The following is an 8,047-nucleotide window of genomic DNA, read 5'->3' as shown; positions in this document are numbered from 1 at the left end:
CAAAATTGTTTTAGATATTCTAGTTTGTATGGGATATTCTCATTTGTATGCACAAAAGTTTTGATCACTTTTTGTATGGATTACATTGAATTTATAAAAAATTTTTCGAAGAAACTGCTTCTTAATTGTGTTGGGTTTTCCAAGTTTCTGAATACAGCATGTCTTTGTGTTTATTGATTGATTTTATTTTATCTATTTTTGAGTCAGATCTCACTGTCTCTACAGAGACAGAATGCATTATGTAGCTCAACCTGGCCTTGACCTTAAAGCTTTCCTCTTTTGTCTACCTCTCTAGTGTCGGTATTACAGCCATGAGCCATCACAATATTTGTTCTGTATCCCAAAAGTTGGTACAATTCATTCATTTATTCTTTTTATTTTATTTTATTTTATTTTTTCCCATCTTTATTAACCTGAGTATTTCTTATTTACATTTCGATTGTTATTCTCCTTCCCGGATTCCAGGGAAACATCCCCCTAGCCCCTCCCCCTCCCCTTCTATATTGGTGTTCCCCTTCCCATCCTCTCCCCCATTACCACCCTCCCCCCAACAATCACGTTCACTGGGGGTTCAGTCTTGGCAGGACCAAGGGCTCTTGTAGGTGCTTTTGGATTTCTTTTTTTTAAAAAAAATAGGTTATTGTATTGTCTACTAATAAGGATGGTTTTATTTCCTACACTTTGATCCAATATGCCATTTTTCTATATCTTATGCATGCATTAGTCTATTTTGTTACTATAATGGAATACCTGAGGTAAGATAACTTTACAAAAGTAGTTCATTTAAAGTCACAGTTTTGGAGGCTGAAAGTCCAGGTTTAGATTCAAATTACTACTGCTCAAATGTCAAAGGGCATCATAGGAAAGACTGCCAGAAGGAGAGATTACATAACTGGACGGGAAACCAGAAAACTCGGTAGAGCTCAGGCTTGGTTTTTGTGTGTGTATTTTTGCTTTAGTTTGTGTTTTTTAAACTTTAATTGTAAGCCAGGCAATGGCAGCACACACCTTTAATCCCAGCACTCCAGAGACAGAGGCCGTCTTATTTCTGTGAGTTTGAGGCCAGCCTGGTCTATGAGTTTCAAGACAGCCAAGGCTACCCAGAAAAACCCTGTCTCAAAAACCCAAACCCAAACCAAAGCAAAGCAAATAACCCCCACTACCACAACAACTTCAATAAGGAAAACAAATCCAGTAGTCTCCTGAGAACTACTATCTAATCTTTTCTGCGAGTGATGCCCCATTAACTCCCACCTCTTAACATATCACCATCCCAGGAATAGTTTCCAATATAGAAGTCCTTGGGGATAAGCCACATCCAAATCACATTAGCTAGAATTCCTAGTTTTATGGCAAGTGACAGGTGAGAGCAGATAGTATTGTTTTGCTTTTGTTTTTTAGAGGAGAACACACAGTTTTCATCATTTAGTATACTGTCAGCCCTAGGACTTTTATAAGTAGTTCTTATCAAGATGCCATTATCCTTGTTGGTGATGCTCCTACCTATTTTCTGAAAGTTTCCCGTTATGCACAGGTATTATTGACTTGACTGAATGCTATTTGAACATTGATGAATATTGGCATATAATTTTTTTATCATGTTAATATGACAAGTTATATTACTTGAACTTTGAAGACAGCCATATTTCTTGAACAAATTTTTCTTGCTCATGCTGTATAATGTTCTTTTATATAAAATTGAATTCTATCTGGTAACATTTGTTCAGATTTTTTTATATGTACAGTCAAAAGACATAGATTCCTTTTTTAGACTATGTTTAGATTTTGAATCTATGAAACAAAAGGATTTGGGAAGATTCCTAGTCTCTTCTATTTTCTGGAAAAATATACAAAATTGGTTTATCTTTCTTGAAATGTTTTATAGAATAATCCAGAGAAATAACAATCCAAACACCTGGATATTTCTGCTTGGGGAATTTTCTAAACTACAAGTTAAATTTTCTGCATTTATCCTACTATTCAAATGTTCTATTTTATATGACGTGCTTAGTGTTAATTTATGGTTTTCAAGGAATCAGTTTATGTACTCCACACAGTCAAAGAAATATGTGAAGTTGTAGCATTATCTTATTATCTCTTTCATGGTGATAGAATATATAATGATGTCTCCTGTTTCATTCTGGATACTGGTCATACTGGTAATGCAATTGTTTTTCTCTTTTGCTTTGTCAATATTCCTGAAAATATGTCAATTTTCTTAGCCAGTTTAAAGAATTAGCTTTTTACAATAACAACAAAAAAAGCATGGTACTGGCGCAAAATTAAACAGGTCAGAGGAATAGAATAACCCAGATATAACACACATAGATACAGCTACTCTATTTTTAAATAAATATATTTAATATATTTTAAATAAATAAATATATTTAAAAATACACATGAGAAAAGATAGCCATTTCAACAAATGATACTGGCAAAATTAGGTATCCACACATAGAAGAGGAAACTCGATCTCTATCTCTCACTCTGAATTAAAAAAACCCTCCAAATAGATCAAAAACCCACCCCTGAGCCTCCCTGTGAAATAGGTACAGTGGATACATCCTGGGCACCTGCGGTGAGGAACAGGCGAAGGAGACAGAACAGTGAGGCAGAGAGGTCTGGGCAGGACCGTTTTGTCTTGAAGTTGGTACATAGGAGTAATTATGTCTTGTTTAATTTGGTCCCCTGGATTGATTATTAGTACCTTAATTATGATGTTACCGATACAGACTAATGAGGAGGGGGTCTAGGAGGCATATCTGGGTGATAGTGTGCTTGCCTACCATTCAAGGACAGAGTATGATCTCCTTTGCCGCAGGAAGTGAATGAGCAGGGATTCCTGGGCTAAGGGAGTAGATTAGAAAGCTGTAGGATTTGACCATTGGCAGAGCTCAGCCAGAATGAGTGAAGGGGGAAGAACACCCTGGTTAGCCTGGTGAGAACAGAAGGCAGCCTCCCTGGTTTGGTTTCCATGGTCACCTGGTAACCTGCTAAAAGTGGGTGTCTGTGGCAGCTCCTTGAGGAAGTCTGCATGGTCAAAGATCTGTGCCTTACTACAGAACAATAAAATGGATGGTTCCTTAAAAAAAAAAAAAAAAGAGGGGTTGGGGATTTAGCTCAGCGATAGAGCGCTTGCCTAGCAAGCCCAAGGCCCTGGGTTCTGTCCCCAGCTCCAGAAAAAAAAGATTATTTTCTTTCTCTCTTTTTCTTTTCTCTCTTTTAAATTTTGTTTTAATTTTTTTAACACTCCATGTTTTATACCTCTCTGAGTCCACCCTCTGACTGTTTCTCATCCCATACCTCCTTCCCTCCCTTCTCCACTAGGAGGTTCCATCCACCCCCAATCCCCCACCCCATCAGACCTCCTCACTCTCTGGGACCTCCAGTCTCTTGAGGGTTAGGTGTATCTTTTCTGACTGAAACCAGACCCAGCAGTCCTCTGCTGTATACGTGTTGGGGTCCTCATAACAGCTGGTGTGTGCTGCCTGGTTGGCGGCCCAATGTCTGAAAGATCTCAGAGGTCCAGGTTAATTGAGACTGCTGGTTCCCCTAGAGGGTCGTCCTCCTCCTCAGCTTCTTCCAGTTTTTCCCTAATTCAATCACAGAGGTTAGCAGTTTCTGTGTACTGGTTGGGTATATATATCTGCATCTGACTCTTCCAGCTGCCTGTTGGGTCTTTTGAAGGGCAGTCATGATAGGCCCCTTTTTGTAGCTCTCCATAGCATCAGTAATGGTGTCAGGTCTTGGTACCTCGCCTTGATCTGGATCCTGCTTTGGGTCTATTGCTGGACCTCCTTTTCCTCAGGCTCTTCTTCATTTTTCTCCCTGCATTTCCTTCAGACAGGGATAATTCTGGGTCAGAGTTTTTGATTGGGGAATGGCAATCCCATTCCTCACTTGATGTCCAGGCTTTCTGCTGGAGGTGGGGGTCTACAAGTTCCCTCTCCCCACTGTAGAGCATTTCATCTGTAGAGCATTTCATCTAAGGTCCTTCCCTTTGAGTCCTGAGAGCCTCTCGCCTCCCAGGTCTGTGGTACATTCTCGAGGGTCCCCCTACTTCCTACATCCTAAGGTTGTCTCTTTCCATTCTTTCTGCTGATTCTCAGGGCCCCAGTCCCTTTCTCCCACCCAATACCAGTTCATGTTCCCCTCTTCCCCCTCCTTGTCTGCTTCCAAACTAGATCCCTCCCTCCCCCTCCTGTGATTGCTGTCTTCTCCTTCCCAAGGTCGATTGAGGCATTCTTATTTTGGCCCTTCAGCTTGTTGACCTTTTTGACTTCTGTGGACTGTATCCTGGGTATTCTGTAAATTTTTTGGCTAGTAGCCACTTATTAGTGAGTACATTCCATGCGTGTCCTTTTGGGTCTGAGTTACCTCACCTAGGTTAATATTTTCTAGTTCTAGGCATTTGCCTACAAAGCTCAGGATGTGCCCATTCTTAATAGCTGAGTAGTATTCCATTGTGTAAATGAACCACATTTTTCTGTATCCATTCTTCCATTTTGGGACACCTGGGTTGTTTCCGACTACTGGCTATCACAAACAAGGCTGCTATGAACATAGTGGAACACGTGCACCTGTGGCATGGTGGTGGAACTTTGGGGTATGTGACCAAGAGTGGTATAGATGGATCTTTAGGCAGATCTATTTCCAAATTTCTGAGGAATCTCCACATTGATTTCCAAAGTAGTTTTACAAGTCCCATAGCTCTCTGTACCCGAATCCATTTGGGGGAAAGAGCTGGACTCTCAGAAATATGGAAAGTCCTGAGAGCTCAGGGGACACCACCAGTTTTGCTCACATTTCTGGCCCCAAAGGAATCCTTCTAGAGCCTTCTGGACATAGTAACATAGGAGCAGTCAGGGACAGGATTCTTTCAGTCTCTTCCCTTGTACAGAGCTAAAAGCTAGTGTCCAGGAGCTATGACACACCAGAGAGCAGAGGTAACACCACCACTTCTGCTCCAAGGGACACACCTGGAGCCCTCCAGAGGCAAGAGCAGTCTGGGACAGGATCTGCCTGCACCTGGAGCTGACCTGGTCCCATAGCTTTCTGTACCCAGATCCCACTGAGAGAAAGCTTGTCCTTAGGAGTGCTGACACACAGGCTTGCAGGAGAGTCAAGCCACTGTCAGAGACAGAAAGATCAGCTAACACCAGAGACAACCAGATGGTGAGAGGCAAGTGCAGGAAACTAAGCAACAGAAACCAAGACTACTTGGCATCATCAACTGGAGCCCAGTTCTTCCACCAAAGCAAATACTGAATATCCAAACACACCAGAAAAGCAAGATTTGGATTTAAAAGCACATCTCATGATGATGATAGAGGACTGTAAGACAGGCATAAATAACTCCCTTAAAGAAATACAGGACAACACATGTAAACAAGTAGAAACACTTAAAGAGGAAATACGAAAATCCCTTAAAGAATTATAGGAAAATACAACCAAACAGGTGAAGGAAATGAACAAAACCATCCAAGATCTAAAAATGGAAATAGAAACAATAAAGAAATCACAAAGGGAGACAACCCTGGAGATAGAAAATCTAGGAAAGAGATCAGGAGTCATAGACACAAGCATCACCAACAGAAAAAGAGATAGAAGAGAGAATCTCAGGGCAGAAGATACCATAGAAAACATTGACATAACCTTCAAAGAAAATGTAAAATGCAAAAAGCTCCTAAACCAAAACATCCAGGAAATCCAGGACACAATTGTAAGATCAAACCAAAAGATAATAAGTATAGAAGAGAGTGAAGACCCTCAACTTAAAGGGCCAGTAAATATCTTCAACAAATTATAGAAGAAAACTTCTTTAACCTAAAGAAAGAGATGCCCATAAACATACAAGAAGCCTACAGAACTCCAAATAGATTGGACCAGAAAAGAAATTTATACCATCACATAATAGTCAAAACACCAAAGGCACAAAACAAAGAAAGAATATTAGAAGAGGTAAGTGAAAAAGTTCAAGTAATATATAAAGGCAGACCTATCAGAATTACACCAGACTTCTCACCAGAGACTATGGAAGTCAGACAATCATGGGCAGATGTCATACAGACCCTAAGAGAATACAATGCCAGCCCAGTTTACTGTATCCAGCAAAACACTCAATTAACATAGATGGAGAAATCAAGATATTTCATGATAAAAACAAATTTACACACTATCTTTCCACAAATCCAGCCCTACAAAGGATAATAGAACCAACAAAAGGAGGGAAACTACACCCTAGAAAAAGCAAGAAAGTAATCTTCTTGCAACAATTCCAAAACAAGAGAGTCACACAAACATAATTCTACCTGTAACAACAAAAATGACAGGAAACAATATTTCTTAATATCTCTTAACATCAGTGAACTCAATTCCCCAATAAAAAGACATAGATTAACAGACTGGATAAAAAAAGATTAGAGTCACTAAAAGCACTGTTCTTGATCAGGTTGCCATCCTTGAGGAGGTAACCCTGGCCACACTTGTCAATATTCTTGTGGATCTCTATACAACGATTTAGCCTTTTTGCCCAATTTGAGTCACAGAGAAAGCCACACAGGAAGGGGTATCTGGTTCAAATACAGGCACCTTTGCATATCCCACAATGAGTCTTATGGGCCTCCTTCTTTGGATGCCAGTGACTGATAACTCTTTTGAATCTTTGCTTTGTTGACCCTGATGACATAAATCATCTTATCCTATTAAAACACTTCACTTTTTAGGAATGCGATATACTTTATGTGTCTGGCAACATGGTGGGGGGATTTCTTGTTGGTTGTTTGTTCCCATCAGTGCCACTATAAAGAGATAAAGCATTGCGCTATGTATGACATTATGACAATTACAACCTTATTAATAAATAAAGATTTTCAGCCCTGATACCTTATGGAATAATTATGGTATATTTGATCTATTTGTTTTTCACTTGATAGCATTACATCAAGATATTTTATATTATTCGTGGCTATTGTAAAGGGTGTTATTTCTCTAATTTCTTTTTAAGCCAGTATATCATTTGTATAAAGGAGGACTAGCTACTGGTTTCTTTGAGTTAATTTTTTATCCAGCTACTTTGCTGAAGCTGTTTATCAGTTGCAGGAGTTCTCTGGTAGAATTTTTGGGTTGCTTATGTATATTATCTTATCATCTACAAATAGTGATACTTTAACTTTTAGGTCTATCCTCATCTGTCTCACAAAGCTTAAGAATCATTAAGCAAAATCCATTTTATTATTAAATTTATCACTTTACAACCCAATTTCATCCCTTCCTTTTTTCCCAGTACTCCTTTACATAAATAAGTCTTCCCTTGATTCCCCTCAGAAGGTGAAGACCCCCTCTGGTCAAACCCCCTGCCCTTATCCCACTCCTACCACCTATTCACCACCCTGCACATCAAGTTGCTGCAGAACTAGGCACCTCATCTCCCGCTGAGGTTAGATAACACTGTCCCACTGTTAGAGGGGTGAGATCCATAGGCAGGAAAATAGGCAACAGGTTGTTTAGGGGACCTGCATGAAGACCAAGCTGCTTATATGTGACATATGTATGGTGGGGGGCTAAGTCTAGTATGTGCCCACTCTTTGACTCTTTGGTTGGTGATTCAGTCTCTGTGAGCCCCCAAGCATCCAGGTTAGTTGAGGCTGTTGGTCTTCTTGTGGAGTCTCTGTCCTCTTTGGGTCCCTCAATCTTTCTCCTAACTCTTCCATAAGACCCCCTTAATTCCCTATAATATTTGGGTGTCAGTCTCTGCATCTCTTTCTGTTTGCTTTTGTAGGGAGCCTCACGGAGGGCACATCAAAAAGATCATCCACCGTAATCATGTAGGCTTCATCACAGAGATTCAGGGATGGTTGAACATATGAAAATCATCAATTGTAATCACCCATATAAATAAACTGAAAGAAAAAAACTAACATGATCATCTCATTGGATGACAAAAAAATCCTTTGATAAAATCCAACACCCCTTTATATATGTCTATGTAAGAGCGTTAAATCTCCTGGAACTGGAGTTACAGATAGTTGTGAGCTGCAATGGGCCC

The sequence above is a fragment of the Rattus norvegicus genome, chromosome X (genome assembly GCF_036323735.1).
Source record: "Rattus norvegicus strain BN/NHsdMcwi chromosome X, GRCr8, whole genome shotgun sequence".
Classification (NCBI taxonomy): Eukaryota; Metazoa; Chordata; class Mammalia; order Rodentia; family Muridae; genus Rattus; species Rattus norvegicus.
The sequence above is the reverse complement of the archived record's forward strand: the minus strand, read 5'-3'. Positions refer to the sequence as shown.